Source organism: Solenopsis invicta, chromosome 14 (assembly GCF_016802725.1).
Source record: "Solenopsis invicta isolate M01_SB chromosome 14, UNIL_Sinv_3.0, whole genome shotgun sequence".
NCBI lineage: Eukaryota > Metazoa > Arthropoda > Insecta > Hymenoptera > Formicidae > Solenopsis > Solenopsis invicta.
In genome coordinates this window covers 694,342-711,980 of record NC_052677.1, presented here as the reverse complement: position 1 = coordinate 711,980, position 17,639 = coordinate 694,342, and the positions used below count along the sequence as shown (strand labels likewise).

The window sequence follows — 17,639 nt, the reverse complement described above, 5'->3', positions numbered from 1 at the left end:
ATTTGTTGCCAAACATTGGTTTATAACATAATAATAATCACTCAATCTAATTATGTTCCTTTTTGTCATAAAACACTATTAAATTTTAATTAGTACTATTAAAATACTAATTTTTAACTATAAACAATTAAAAATTTTGGAAAAAAAAAATTTTTTTTTTGAAACTTTCTTAATCACAGTAAAGTTTTTAAGATATAAAACAAAGTCATGAAAGGCCAAAACGCTCACTTGTCACATAAAAACGTTACAGAGAAACAAAAATCATTTCAAGTCAAATAGAAACCAGCAGAGTTAAGTCAGCGGCATAAAGTAATTTTTCAATTTTCAAATATTTATGTTAATCACTGTAATTCTTATTCTATTTGTCTGGTTAAAAAAAATCAAAAACCATTTTCTTCATCATAAAATGCTCTTTCTTTTAGGCCATTATAACTTTTTCTATGAAATTAATAATTTTTGTTACTAACTACTTTAGATTCTGTTCGGGGAACTAATTATATATTTTTCTCGTGTTTAACCCAAAATTTTATCACGAAGGGAACAAAACAACTTTTTTATGTAAACAGTGAAGTACCAGATAAGAAAAAAAACAAATTTCACATGTTTTGTTCCCCATTTTTTTTTACAGATTTTCAAAAATGAGAAAAGTGTAAAAAAATTTAATATTTGAGTATATAATTGAAAAGAGAAAATCTAGAAAAGTTCTTAAAGTGGCACCACAATAAAAACTTTTCATATACAACATTATATTAAACATGGTCGATGTGTATATAAAAATGTGTTTATAAAAATCTAATGCACTGCATAATCGGTGAAAGAAAAAAGTGGTTGTAATATGGCTATCCCTAAAAATCGTATAAAAAAATTAGTTCAGTTTAAAAGAAACACAGTACCTTGTTACAAAATTATATATTTTTAATTTTTCATTGTTTAGAATTTTCCTGATTTAGAATTTTCCTGCGTTCAGAAGCTTTAGAAATATCATTAAAAATAACATTTTATTCCTGTTTAACATTAAACAACAACCATAAAATAATGTTTGATGTTTCTAAACACCGCTTTTTAGAATGACAATTGATTTATCGAAGAAATATTTCAATATAAAAATTTCTATTGAAAAACCATATTAACAAAATTCCATATTAATGTTTTAAATTTTGTATAACTCGAAATGTAAACAGCCAAATAAAAAGTTAAATAACAAAAAAACACTCGAGCGTATGTACCTTCGTGTAATAATACATTCAAATTTAAAAATAATGAGAAAGTGTATGTAATTAAAGTGTACTTTGAAAAATTTTAGAAGTGCTCAAAAGTAAAAATGCCTTATAACAATTGTTAGTCAATATGTATTGGCATATTAGTATCTCTAAAAAACGGTGGGCTACTAAACGAATAACTTCATAAGCAATTGTTAGAATATGTTACCTAATAATGGAAATAATATGGATAGCCATATTGTCGACAGTAGCCATAATACCCTCTTCTCCTCTACTAAATATAAATACGCCTGCAAAAACTAAATGAGTCTAAAGAATTTATTTTTCTTCTTTTAAATCTTTAAAATATTAACCAAAGTTAACAACTTTGTTCTTATACTTGTTATATGTGCACAAAAAAGCATTATATTAAATAATAAACAATTTGAAGATGAGAAATTTTGTTTTCTGAAAATTTAATTTTTGTGGATTTGTTTGGTTTTTGTAGAAAACTTTTCAATTACGTTACATTAGAGAAAAGAGTATTATAGCTATTGCAAACATTATGGCTATCCCTATTATCTCTGTTATTAGGTGATGAATTCTAACAAGTGTTTATGGAATTATTCAATTAACAGCTCACCGTTTTTTAGTGCTAATATGCCAATACACAATAGCTAACAATTGTTATAAGGCATTTTTAATTTTGAGCATTTCTAAACTTTTACAAGGTACATTTTAGCACTTAATTACACATACTTCCTTATTGTTTTTAAACTTATGATAAAATAAATAAACATAAGTTTATTGCGTAAACGCAAACAACATTCTAATGAAGCGAGGGACAATAAGAACCCGTTTTAATGATGTATCCCATAATCACGTTTTTCTTCTCTCATATGTTTCTTTCGCCGTTCGACTACAACCGTTTAGTCCGTTCGACACGCAATCGTACGTCATTGTTATGCAAATGACTTTTGCACAACCGGATAACTATCTCAAAGTGAAGTAAACGACCGCGTGAACTATGGGAACATTTCCTGGTTTGTGCGACTGGAAACTTTTTAAATGCAATTTCATATGCGATTATTTCAGATCTTTGGATTAATTTTATTAATGGACAAGAGTTTCTATGAGAGAGGCATAATGAAATTACCTTCAAAATGGCAACAAGTTATCGAACAAAACGGTACATATTTGACCTAAATCGGATCATTCTAACTATGCTAAATAAAGCCTTCAATTTAATGCAAAGATAATGGATTTCTTTTTACTACACCTAATATTTTATTGTTCTCTTTTCTTTCTTCTTACTTTTAAATTTTTAAGAGTTTATAGAAAAAAAAAGTTCTGTGGACAACAAGCTAATGTTTTAAAGTTATACATTTATATTGTGTGCGTTTTATGTTTTATTTGTTATTGTTGCTATGTTTAAAAAAATATTTATCAAAACAGAAATAACATTTTCTTTTCAAGTATTGGGGGTCATTTTTTCATTTTCAATTACTTGTAGTGACTTGCTTATATTTTATAATCTATATATTTGTCGAAAAATTAATTTAAATTAGTGTTTTTCAATATTATTCTTGTCAGTATAAAGTACATTGTAATAAACGTTCTATGTTTGCACTGTCCGCTATAAGGATAAGGACAAACATATTTTATATTTTTCTTAAAAACGATACAATAAAGTAACTTGAAATTTTTACATAGAGAACCAAAATATATTAATAAGCATTTTAACAAAATATTATGGTAATGTTATCTTCAAAATTTCATCATACATCCTTAAATATAGAAATGTAATCATAATATAAATGTAAAAATTTCGTATCCAATTAAAAATACAAGCTATTCTTTTAAATGTAACATTTCTGAAATCCGGCGTTTATAAAAAAAGCGCTTATTGTTTAATATATTCACATTCTCCTAATCAAAGTCGTAATTATGATTACGACACCTTATGTTTCGTTATACTCGAATGGTTATCCGCATTTCTCCGAATATTATTTCGAAACATGTTAAACAACGGAGAAATTCTTCTGTCAGAAAGATTTTGAAAATTACATTTAGTTGTATGCTAAATATAGCTTTATATGATGCCAAAACGTCCGTGTAGAATTTAATAAAGTTGATATATGTATTTTAATAACGAGAATTATTGGTGCATCGAGTACCGGCACCCAAAAAGTATAACCTGACCTAATCCAAATTTTTGTTGCGCTTGACCATGTTGGGCAAGATCAATGTTACTCTCTCCCCCTGCTTACGGGACGAAACAAGGTCTATGTATTATTTCACACAAATTTGCGATTTTTCATTTTTAAACCTTTTTTTATTAATAACATTTTAACAAACGGCGAATGATGGCTAAAATCATTTGAAGATCACTGAATCATGACCTTGAAACATATGTCAAGATCAAGATTATCAGTGCTGATTCCTTTCATCGGCAAGTTTACTTTTAAAATTTCCGAAATTAAATATTATCATATTTATTTAATAATGTAAATTTACTATTTTTATAGTTTAAAAAGTTTAATTTAACAACTGTGTTCGAGAGTAACGGCGCGTAGTTAGAACAATCGTAGAAAATGTATATAAAGTCAGATAGAAAATATTATTTGAACACTAAAATTCATTTTGACTATTGTTGGCCTTTCCTTACAATTAATTTATGTTAATTAGTTTGAATTTTTTTAGTATCAATTTAGCCAATATCATACATGATAATAATGCGATATTCATACACTATAAATTCTCTAAATTTTTTCTCTCCTGTTTTTAAGACAATTTTAAAACAATTTTATTATTATTTCTTTCAACTATTTTATTATTATTTTTCTCAAACTTTTCTACAAATACAAAATATATATAGAAATCAAGTTTGCTCATAACCAAGAACTTTGCAAAAATACATGAGATTCTCACAGATATTTCGCATTGTATATATAAAAAAATCAATTTGATTACTAACAATAAGAAAATCATTCAATGAATTTTTTTTCCTCTTTAAAGTAAGTTACGTAATACATACAGTAAACAATATTATCTTTAACAATATTATCTTTAACAAAAAAATATTTTTTTGATAAATGATTAAAATACACAAAAAACATCACAAATTAAAAAAAGTTACTTTATATATTTAAAAAAATTTATATTCTTACACAGAATATTATAAAATTATATCGAAGTCAGAATAATAAGTAAATTGAATTTTTGTTTTAACTTAACATTCTAATTGAAATAATAAATTACTGAGTTACAATAAATTTTGAATTTTAACGCTTATGACAAAATATTTGTAGAAATATAAAATATTTAAAACAAGTAATATTTACTTAATTCAAATATATATATTTTCGTGTGTACACAGTTTATTTTAAGTAAATATTACTTGTAAATATAATTTCAAGTAAAAAATAATAAATCTATTCTAAGATTAGTTTTTATTTTTTTCACATATTTATTCCTTTGCTACAATCGTGCTAGAAAAATTAACAGTTACCAATTTTTAATTTAAAAAAAAATAATTATTGTAAAAAAAATATTCTTTGCAAAAATAACCGTTACTTAAAAGAAGAAAACAAAAAATTAAATAATCGCTTTTCTTAACAATAGAATGGCATTTATCAATACAAACTATTGTGTGTACAGCACTATTGATTTACAAATAATCAAGGCTAAATGTTTTGATATTATCTAATATATCTAGAAAAGTGATATCAGATTATAATAATGCCAAACATGAATACAAATAAAATTACTTGCAAACAGTAGTAGATATGCGAAGACAATGGATGATAAATCGTGTTATCACATTACATCATATTACGAAGCAACTAAGCAAATCTTTTTATAATGACAATTCCTCATAGAGATTATGGGAGCTTTATATACATATATTATATATTATACATTACCAATGTGAATCTCACTTTCTATGTTATAAAAAATAAAATTTTATAAGATAGCTTATTGCTATGTTGTTTGTATCTCTTTATACTGTCTTTTGTTTCATTTGTTATTATTTACTTCAAAAGATAACAAAAAAGTTTAGAAATTTTAATATACTGACTTTGTTTTCAATTTGTTAATTTTCATTTGTGCATCAATTATAACGGATGATTTGCATATGTCCTATACAATATATGTTTTATAACATTTTATATTTTCGAGTTGATTAATTGTAGAATTTATGTAATTAGAAAATATCATAAACTTCTACTTTTATAAAGTTAAAAAAGTAATGTCGGTCCATCATCCTTTTGTACAGTATTAATAAAAAAAAAAAATATCTGATCACAAATATCTGTCCTTCAATATTGTCAATTGTTGAGTAACTATGAACTATCTATACATTAGCCAATGAATAGACTTTAGCAAAAAGTTTACGTCAATTAAAAGTTTATTTTGAATTTTGTAAGTATTTGTTTTAGTTATTCTTTATAATATAAAATATATGCATACATTTGAACAAAATTATATAGGAGCAGATTTTATTAAAGAATTAATCTTATACACTGTTATAGAAATTTACGTATTAATAATTGCGGATTTACCCTCTGTTTTCCGATTTTACATTTATATTCGAGAATTCATTGAGTTTATTTTACATTATTTCATATTCTTAATATGTAAGTACTGTTTTTTCTCCAAAAAATTTATGAAAAAATGTAAAACTAAATTACTAAAAATAATTACAAATTGACCAAACATTACTTAAAAACTGGCAATCTTTACTGTTAAATTATTTATAAAATAAACATTTATTGAAATGACTGTAACTACATATATTTATTTTCAAAGATTATAATTCGTAAATATCAAATATAAAATTATATCTTTTATGAATAAAGTATTATGTTATAACTTTTTAAAATTTTTATATTTTACTTATATGATTCATGTAAAAAGCGGTATCTTACTGTGCATAATCGACATATCTATTATAGTATATGTAGAAAACATGTTGCTCGCAAATTTAATTATCACCCGCAACCACTCCCGTTATTATGATAACAGATATTGAATTACAATTTTTTATCGTTCCTTTTTGTCACACCAAGAAAGACAATTATTTACAGAGTTTAAAACAATTACAACCAAAATAATTATTAAGATAATAATTAGTAAGATTATTTTAATAAACATTTCTTTCACCTTATGCTATTGTAAAAGTTTAATTATTTTTGTATAAAATATGTATATATATGTAAATGAGACAGAAAAAGAAGAGAAAAAGAAGGTGAAAAAGAAAAAGAAGCAGACATTAAAAAAAATTGCAAATAAAAAATGAACGAATTACTTTTTAATAAGTCACGAAATGACATCCTCAATTCATGCCGCCATTTTTTAACAAATTAATTAATACAATACGACAATTGATTTCAGATTTCAAATATGGTGACAGATTGTGTAAAAATTTTTCTGTAATTATATCCAAAAATCATGTTCTAGTATGTTGCAATTGAAAAATAAATAAAACAAATGGCTAGAAATTAAATTCTGCTCCATGATTCTAATTTTTGCTAAAAAATAATGTCGCTGGCCCAACTTTTTTGACGTTTTTATTAACTTTCTTATTAAAGGGCTCTAAAGCGAATGAGTAAAAGAAAAAACGAGAAGGGATAAAATAAAGAAAAATGAGAAATAAACACAAAGAAAACAGATAGAGAAAAGAAAAAGAAAAAGGAGAAACAGGAAAAGAAGAAAAAAGAAAAACAAAAAGGTAACAGAGAGAAGAGAAAAATAAGGGAAATATAATGTTAAAAAAAAAAAAAGAGAGAGAGAGAGATCATGGAAAAAAAAAGAAAAAATAGAGAAAGAATAAAAAGACTAAAAAAATTAAGCTGTTCTGTTTAGCTAAACTTCTTGCACAATTAATCATTCCATGTTGAGAAAAAAAAAAACTGATGAGATGCAGAAAGTGTTATTAACTCTCAACATAAAAGAAGAGAGATCATTTTTGTCCAAGCAATTTTTAAAATTATGAATATTTTGAAATGCTGTGTTTAAGTTTGACAAATATGCGGCGCGCAGTTTAAGAAATCTTGTAAATGTTTATTAATCCACCTAGAAAATTATTGAGCACTAAGAATTGCTTTCAATCAGTATTGCCATTTTTCGATATTTAAACGTGTTTATACATTTCTCAATCATATAAAGATTTGTTTATAATAATATTAATATAACAAAATTATTTTTATTATTACAAATCTACGAGGGTTGCCCAAAAAATAATGTCCAATATTTTTTTTCTTGAAAACTATTCTACAAAAATGTTGTTTACACATATGAAAGATGATGTTTTATCTATTCACTCCAATATTTTTTTCAATTATTCTCAAACTAACTTGGCAATTACAAAAATTTATTAATTATAACTAAAAATACTAAATACAATAGAGAAATTATATTTATGCAAAGAAAGCACGTTTTTCGTGACATTCTGGGACAGTTGGTAACATGGCCGTAAATGGGCAATCTTTGGGATGGGGGGATATTGCCATCCGTAGACGGCAAAATGGGCAAAATCAAGATTCTCGTTTGATTCCGCATGCGCACTTTTGTCACGTGACTCCGCACATTTCGTGACGCATGCGCTGAGTGTAAGATCAAAATGCATGAGCAAAGGTAATACACTGATTTTTCATTACTACAACAGGCAGTGACACAGAAAAATGCCACATGCTGGTTCTCCCTCGAATGCCACAAAAAACGTACTTACTTTGCATAAAATACCGTATGCAACATAGGACCGAGCGCGTCTTCGACTTTGAACGCTGTTTTCAGCAATCGGCTGCGTTACGTGTGCTTCACCTCGTACTAAAAACATCGTCCTCAATCGAGAACGGTAAAGCTTGGCCCTATGTTGCATAATGTACTATTCTTATTATTGTACTTATTTTAAATTATATAGGTATTAACTACGGATGCCAGCGATGCTGCCTTAGTAATAAATGTTGTTATCTCGCACGAAATATGTATATTTGCGTATATGGGTGAGACGTTGGTCTAATTTCAAGAGTTTTTTTCCAGTTTTAAACGTATTTAAATACTTTCCAAAAAGTTCTGGTTGATTTCGTTATTAAGTAATTAGCAATAAATTGTTATCTGACCCGATATTGATATACGCGAATATGCGTCTTTCACGGACAATAACACTTTTTTATTAATTAATAAATTACGGGATCGACCAAAACTCTTCGAAAGGCATTTTACAGTAGAGGCTCCTTAAATTTGGCCCCTCTAATCTTCGCATTCCTTCACACGTACTTTCACAAACACTAATATCATAGCCCTTCCTTAACAGAATTTGCTCGCGCAAATACTCGGTGATTGGTGGACTCGTGCTGTGGTGAGGGTATTCTATAACTTTGGCATTCCGCTCTTATCGCTCCATCAGTTCAAAATTAAGGAGACTTTACTGTAATATGTTAAAAACTGTAGGCAAAATATTTTTTGGTACACAGAACTGTCGACTTTCGACCAGCGTCTCACTTATATTTCTGTATATACGCCTTTTTCGGAGGATAGGAAGTTTTTTATAAACAATTAATAATGTTAGCGGCCAGAACTCTTCGGAAGGCGCTTTAATACATTAACCCTTAAACACACCAATCCTGTAAAATATGGAAACACATTTTCGGGTCTGGGAGACTTTTTCAACTTTGAGAAGCTATAATTTTGATTACAATCAATATTTTTCTACATTTTTTTTTTTTTTACGAAAGTTCAGACTCTCAGGAGTGTGACTGTACAATCGGCATTGCCAAAAAAAATAATTTATTGTAAAGTTATAAAAGCAAAACCATTAAGCAAAAATGAGAAATTGGTCAAAAATCCACTTTTCCTTCAAAAAATCATATCTTCGCAACAAAAAACTTTTAAGGATTTTCAAATAAAGAGTCACATTTTCAAAATAAAATTTGGCAAAATCATTCCTTTTAAAAAGTATAATTATGTAATATGAAGAATATGAGATATTTTTGAGCATCTAAAAATTAACTTTTTTTAAAAAAAATCATATCTTTGCAACAAAAAACTTTTAAAGACTTTACAATACGGCGTTTTAAAGCTAAAGATTCATACTTTCCAAAAAAAAAAATTATATCATTGTCATTTCTATTAAAAAATGTACTTATGTAACAAGGCGTATATGAGGGATTTTTATTAAATCGTGTCTACAATTGAAAATTTGTGTTTCATGATATATTTTGGAAAAACTCCCTTTTCTACAGCATTTTATAGTATTCCAACAGAGTATATGCAAGTAACATCCGCGAACCGACCTGTTCGAACGTATTTTGTCCAGTTTTTTTATATAAAATACTCACAAAAAATGTTTCACTTACACATTATATAGGTCGCATTGACCTTAACAAAACTTTGCTGCCGTGCCGTTCAAATTCTAGTTGACCAAAAAAAGTTGATTAACCATATGAATCAACAGAGGAGATTTCATTTATGTTTTGGTCCAAAACTCCTACCTCATTCCGTCTTCACACAACAAGCGTTCGAAACTTTATATGAGGTTTCTCAGACCCACTTACGTGTTTAAAGGTTAAGAACTATTAAAAAAATATTTTTTGGTACACAGAACTGTCGAATAAAGACTAGCATCTCACCCATATATGAGCATATACGTGTTTAGGGGAAGTTAATAATTTATTATAACTAATAAATAATGGTATCGCTCGGAACTCTTCGGAAGGCGCTTTAATATGTTGAGAACTATGGGAATAATATTTTTTGTCACACTGAACTCTCGAATAAAGACCAGCGTCTCACCCATATATGAGAATATACGCGTTTCGCAAAAGTTAATAATTTTTTATTAATTAATAAATAATGGAATCGACCGGAACTCTTCGGAAGACGCTTTAATACGTTAGGAACTATTGAAAAAATATTTTTTGGTACACAGAACTCTATTACATATTATTACAAAATAATTATTTTACAATAACTTTTTGAAAAAATTAAATAAACTACGTTAAACGCTAGAACTCTTTCTAGAACTCATCTAGAACTATAGATCTTTTAAAATCCTATAAGAATTATGCCCAAAAATAACGTAGGACAAATTGAGACGCTGCGTGAACCTAGCGTCTCAATTTGTCCTATGCGTTTTTTTTTTTTGCTTTAAAGGTCAGAACTATTCGTTTTATCTATTAACAACTATAGAACTATTCTAAATAAAGCCAGAACTTTCAACATTTCGTGAGTTTCCACGAAATAATACGCCAATTTCACATACACTCATTCAGCTTCATCCAAAAAAATCAAACCATAATTAGATTCTTTTTAGTATATATTTTAAGCACTGCAAAAATGATGTGCTACTTTTTGCAACTTTTGCAAATATTCTATGTTTTAAACTAACCTAACTAACCTAATAACTGAAGAGATATCTATGCTCAAAAGCAAATATAATATAATATATTAATATAATATTAAAATTAAATTACATAATTATAACTTTTTTAGATTTAAAAATTTGTTTGTTAAGCAATGGCATTTCCTGCATTTAAAAATCAAGATTTATACAATTTTTTAAGAAATCATTTTTTATCTTCTGCTTTTAATAATTAAACCCGCAGAATCCTATGAAAAGGAATAAGAATAACAATAATGTTATTCTGTATTATGTCTGTTTTAATAATTGTCTATTTTTAAAATAAATTGTTTGTTTTTATTAAATAATTTGGTGTTATTTTTGTAAAATGATTTTTATAAAATAATAAATTATAGTCAATCCTAGTTGTGTAACTTTTTTAAGTCTCAAGAAAACCTCATTTGTTAAATTTAAATCTAATTAAAAATTAATAATCACAAAAATCCTTATTAAAACAATTCTGCTATCTTTCAAAAATTGGAGTTTTGTCCAGCCAGCTAGATTTTCATTTTATCCCACTGTGTGCCGGGAGACGTAAACCTTTTTTCGTCTTCGGAATAATTAAAAAAATTGCAGTTGAAATCCCAGGGTGTCACCTGGTCTTCCTCTTATTAGTAAAGATAAATAGTATCAGAATTAGTTAGCAGTAAATAATCAATAAAAGAATTAGATTTATAACAGAAAGTATCATGTAGCAAATAATTTTTCTCTCTCTCTCTCTCTCTCTCTCTCTCTCTCTCTCTCTCTTTCTAACAACTTTATAAGACAATAACAATAATCATTTAGTGAGAATATAATATGAAATTTCTGCTTAAAAGTACTCGGAATTGTTAAATAAAACAAATTGATATTCAATCGAATAAATTTATTTTCTACTCTTTGAAATAGTTCCCACTTTTTGCAACGTTTATACGTATCACGCTTAACCCATTCTTCAAAATACTTTCCGCAAGTCAATAAGAATATAGTCTTCAGCTTCATCAATAAATTTTTTTTTTTTTAGTCACTCAAAATGCTTTCCACAAGTAGAAATTAGTATTTCAAAAACAGGAAACATTAACAAGCGATCAAATCTGATGACTACTTGATGAGTACTTGATATTTGTTAAATTTTTGGACAAAAAGTTGAATACTAATATGAATGTGTAAAATAATGTAATTATGTACTCTAGATATTAAGAAAGTTTTCTTTAACATTTTAAGCGTTATGGCAGAAGATATTTTGTTGGAAACAAACTTTAAGGCAAATTTTTTAATCTTGATTTGTTGACATAATAAAAATTATCGTAAATACCAAAAATCGACTAATAAATAATAAGCAGCTGCCGTAAACAAACTAATTGATTGTACTAAAAATCCGCATAAAAGTTGAGTACGGTTATGCTAACTTAGCAGTAAAATAAAAATTCTATTTCAACTATTTCATTTAAATATAAAAATTATAGATGCTCTTTGAGCAAAAAATAAAAATACTGGTAATACTTGCTATTAATGTAATTTGTTATCAACATTCATCATTCAAAAGTTACCTTTATCTTATTCTATTCCCTTGATAATCATGCTTTTTTTAAGGATGTTTTATATATATTCTTCAAATAATTAACAAATTATGAAAAAATAACAAATTGTTCTATATTGCATTTAAAATACAAAAAATTTGAAGGTGATTTTACCTGGGTAAAAAATTATTTTTGTAACAAGTAGAAATGTGCTTTAACGAAAATGTAAGAAATAATGACAAAACTGAATTTTTTTTTATATAAATACTTTAACCTCTTCGTAGATACCATAGGGATTCGAATATCCAGGTAATTTTTCAATTTTAAATTATTCTGTAAATGATAAACGAAAAGGATTGACTACCCTTCCTAAAAAAAAAGTTGCCTACAATGAGGACATAACACCTAACCTAATCGCGTGGAAGATTAGTATGTGTTACGTGTAATATATTTCAGTAAAATTTGGGTTCACATTAATGTAGAAGAAATTAGAGGATACAACGTTCAAATCGAATATTCGATACGTCATCGTGAAACTACAAGTAACAGGTTAGATCCACGCGATATTACAAAATAACCGAAACAACGTAATCACGTGGACGTGAAAATACATGTCCTATTTTTCTATTTTAAACATTTAAAACTATCAATGTTTTCACATTTATTAGATAATTTTATTTTGTTCAAAGAAATATATATAATATATATATTTTTGTTTATTTTATTCAAAAAAATATATATAAATATTTATATTTCTTTGTCTTTTCCGTGTAAGTTATACTGTAAAACCTTATTTATTTTGAAATCGTGTAGGTTTTATTAACGTGTAAAAAATTGAGAACAATGTTGAAATTAAAATCCAACATATAGAATTTTTTAAAATCAACGAATAAAATCAATCAAAAGCTGATTGTAAGCTGTGTCCATCACAAACGACAAAAATAACTCGGGGAAAAAATACAAAATCATATTCGACGAAACAACTTTGGAATCATATTAAATATTTACATCCAAAAGAATATAAAAACATGATCATTCAAGATGAAAATTAAGACGATGAAACTTCTAACGAGTCTGGCACTGAAAATAAACAAAAAATCTCTTCAACATCAAAAGAAGATTTGCAGCTAACTATGCAACAAAGTTTAGAGTGAACTAAACCATGGGATATCAACGATGCTAAATCAAAAGAAATATCTACAAAAATGTGTACGTGTAACAATAATTTGTTATATAAATAATAAGAAATTAAAATAAATTTATTGAAAAGTAAAAGTTTTTTACTTTTCTCTTAATTTTCTCGGTGAAATGATGGTTTTAGATGCAGAACCTTTTAGTATGATCGAAAGAAATGGATTTATTCATTTAATGAATTACCGAGGGGAAATTCACAGCCGGCATTGGTGTACAAAATTTCGGCAGTGGACTGCTGAAAAAAGTAAGCAGTGACCTATAATATTGACGGCATTGTCGTCAGTGGTTGGGAAGTGGTGAGCTCACTTCAGAGTCGGTTTTTCGATCATGGGGTTGAGCACAAAAATTTTTGAATACTTCGGGAAAGCTTTAGAATTCTTGTGCAGGCATTGGCGTATGATAATGGGCACGCGGTAGTGTTCATAATTGCATGGCATTGCCTTAATTTTAATATAGGATTGACGGCATTGTAGGCATTGACTAACAATAAGCATTGTCGGCAGTGTACAAAAATGTCGGCAGTGTTTTACAGCAATGCCAAAAATCGGCATTGGTGTACAAAATTTTGGGTTGTGAATTCCCCCTCGTGAATTACTTATGTCCACGATATAAAATTCCAAGCAGAAGATACTTTTCGGATACAATAATATTTATAAAAATTATTACATAAAAAAAAAGTAAAATATAAATTAAAAGATTCAGCTTATATTTCATTTACAACAGATATCTGGACTTCATCGGTTAACAATAAATCATTTATTAGTTTAACGCATTTTACATCTCTGAAAAATATAGAACAAGAAATACATGCAATCAGCGTAAAACATTTTCCTCAAAGACATACAGGATGTAATATTGCTGACATATTGAATGACTTTTCACAAGAATAGTATATAGAAAAAGAAAAAGTTTACGCAATTGTCGAGATAACGCTGCAAATATGACTTTAGTTTTAAGTACAATTATAATTTTTCATTTTTTATTAACGTTTATTTGGAAATTGTTCTAATTGACAACTCAACAGTAATAATTAAAAAGTAATGTAATGATTTTTTTATGACATTTTCAGATTTAACTCCTGCAATAGGAATTAGTTGCTTTATTCACACTTTGCAATTGGTTAAGCACACTGTCATATTCCTTCAAAAAAATATTGCAGATGTTATTGTAAAAAGTCAAAGAATTATTACACATTTCAGTCATTCATCTTATGCTTGTTCAAAATTAAAAACAATGCAAAATCAACTAAATATTCCAAATCACAAAGTTAAACAAGACATTACAACACGATGGAATTCAACTTACTATATATGCTCTCTCAATTTTGTGAACAGAGACAAACTGTATCAACTTATGCAGTTGATAATGAAATTTCTACATTAACTTCTACTCAATGGTCTCTCATTGGAAACATTGTATATGTTTTGAAACCCTTTGAGGAAATAACGAAATTAGCTAGTGCTGACACAGAATGATTAAGTTATGTGATATCAGCAGTAACAATCTTAATGACATATCTATCGAAGAGAAATCAAGAGCTGGATAGCGATGTTAAAATGTTAAAACAAGAGCTCAAAAAATCAATAGGGAAGAGATTTTTAAGTAATGAGGGTAAAAGATTAAATATTCAAAACAATAAATTTTATGCAATAACCACAATTTTGGACCCAAAATTTAAAACTCGTTTTACACAGAATAAAACGGAAATAAAGGACTTAATAATCAAAGAACTTTTGTTAATGGCTGCTCCTGACAAAGAAAAGAAGAAATCTAATACTGATAAATCCTCAAACTTGTTGCCTTCTCTTTCGTTAGACAATGCTCATAACAATATATGAAAATGTTACAATAAAATTGTAAATTCTTTGAAATCGGATACTGAAAGTTTAAATGCTATTAATATATGAGTATTATCGAAGAAATAGATGATGGACAACCTCAATTTTACAGAAAATTTAATGACATATCTCAAAAGAAAAAACAAATGTATCAAACTGAACTTCAAAAATATTTGGTATTGTCTCTAATAAAAAGGACAGACAATCCTATATCGTGGTGGAAAAAACATCATTTCGAATTTCCAAATGGATTTAAAAAATCTCGTCTTAAAATATTTAAGTGCTCCACCCTCATCCGTAATATCTGAAAAGCTCTTTATTTCTGCAAGGAACGTTTATATAGAAAATTTAAACAAATTACTTTCAGAAAATGCAAAAACGCTAAATTTTATAATAAAAAATTTTAATATTTCATTTTTAAAATAATTATTTAACAATTGTTCTGGTTCAGATTAAGTTGAGAGTAAAAATAATAAAACATTGTATCAAAATAAATAATATTTTGTTTTTTCATTTGATTAATAATTTAACTTTATTTTTGTAACATTTTCTACTGGATAATATCCAGTTTATCTGACAAAATAGTATCCGGCTGGATTATCCAGTATCTGGCCACAAGAGTATATGTTTATCCGGTATCCAGCTATCCGATAAAAATCACTATCCAGTGCATCCCTACTAAAATAGTTAGTTTACAATTATTGATATTAATATGAGTTAGAGTTGCCAAATCTAAAACTCTAAATTATCACATTTTTTCTTTGGTATTAAAACTAAATTAGACAGAAATAATAATTATAAAACTAGAATAAATACATTTAATAAGAAATTACAATATTATTCTTTTATAGTTTTAAAAACAGAATTTAGTTGAATAAATTACTTTATCTTATATAGATTATATATTATTAAAAAAAAATAAAACTATATTTTATAAACACAAACCATGTAGCGCAAAGAATCAGCAGTCTACCAAATAATGCTGCTTCTTACTGCCAACCATTAGTAGATGTTTAGAAGAAGAAAGTGTCACTGAAATCTAAACTCAATTTATAAACTGTCTTTTTATCATATACATTTTATTTTATTAATTATATATTTAAAAATCAGACACATGATGTTAAGTTTGATTTGTCAACTAAATATCGAATAAGACTCTTGAAAATCTACCAGTTTAGGTCAAAACAATAGGCAACCTTAATAAGAATATGTAACTATTAATGACAAATGTAAAACTCAATCAATATATATTATCAATAGTCCTTCGTTGACAAGTATTCTTTGCGATTCATTGGCAGTCATAATAATCCATCAAATACACTAACAATCGACCAAGCATTTTATCCTGTCGTCGTAGAAACGATAGGAAGCATCCGCTACGTACCTAAACGCAATCTTTCGTGAATCGAGAATTCGAAACACGATGCGATGAGAATGCGAGATACGCGAATGATAATGAATGCCTGTTCGAACAATGGAATTAAATAGAGAAGAGAAAGAGAGAGAAAGAGATACGTGAGAATGTTATCCGACGTGCATGCTCGTAACGCGCCGCTTAGAGGTTACGTTTCATGAAACAGCGATCATTGCCATAAATGAGACTTACCTGTCGATCTTCTTGACGAGACGCGTGTACTGCTACCAAAAGGCGAAATAAGGGGGAAAAGTGATAAAGCGACGCGAATCAAAAACACAGTGACACGACACGACACAACACGACACACGTATACAAGTCACAAAACAGACTGAGCAAATTTACTGTGTTTCACTGAGCTACTAGCTCGCCTGGCTCCACTGGCTCGCCAGACCAGACGTCTCGCGAAAACTACCGCTGCTGTCATCTGCTAGCGATATGATACACTACAATGACCGTGTTCAGCGGACTCAGGGCAGTCAGGGCTGCGTCCAAAATGAACCAAGCCTATGAATACGAGCCTGAGAGCCTTAGAACATATACTACTTTTAGGTGACTAATGTTCAATAGGACGATTATTGTTTACCTTTATTTAACTAACGCTAAAGAGGAACCTGAGAGGTCTTATGCCGGCCTTTTTCTTATAACGCTAAAATTCCTCCTACGTAGTAGGGGTACCCCCACTACATGATTTTAGCACAGATTTGAACCATTTTTATCGACAGTGTCGCAAAATAGACGTAATTTTAGTTCATATTCCGGCCTAAATGGATGTGCGTCGTTAGTGCGCCGGGAATTTTAGCGTTATAAGAAAAAGGCCGGCATGGCACCTCTCAGGTTCCTCTCTGCTAACGCATAGTACCGCTGAGAACCATGAAAAAATAGATTTTACCGACATGAAAACAGACCTTCCCAGCACACAATATTTAAAAAATGTTTTTAAAAACATTTAAAAAACATTTATAAAAACGTTAAAAATAATGGATTAAGTGCTCATTTTTTCATCAAAAAAATGTTTATTTTAACCATAAAAAAATGTTTTTTAAATATTATAAAAACGTTTTTTAAACATTTAAAGAAAATGTTCATTAA

The 17,639-nt window shown here is 27.8% G+C and overlaps 1 protein-coding gene across 5 annotated transcripts in view; it reads right to left on the bottom strand.

Annotated features, from left to right (window-relative positions):
- The window catches only part of LOC105206048 (mitogen-activated protein kinase-binding protein 1), a 165,478-nt gene extending 148,480 nt beyond the window's left edge, over window positions 1-16,998 (bottom strand). The window contains exon 1 of one of the 5 annotated variants that reach the window (XM_026138091.2): window positions 16,740-16,998. The gene's annotated coding sequence lies outside the window, so the exon portion shown is untranslated. The remainder of the gene's footprint in view (window positions 1-16,739) is intronic. The other 4 variants (XM_026138089.2, XM_026138088.2, XM_026138090.2 and 1 more) reach the window with 4 other exon arrangements.
- Between the last annotated feature and the right edge of the window lie 641 nt (window positions 16,999-17,639).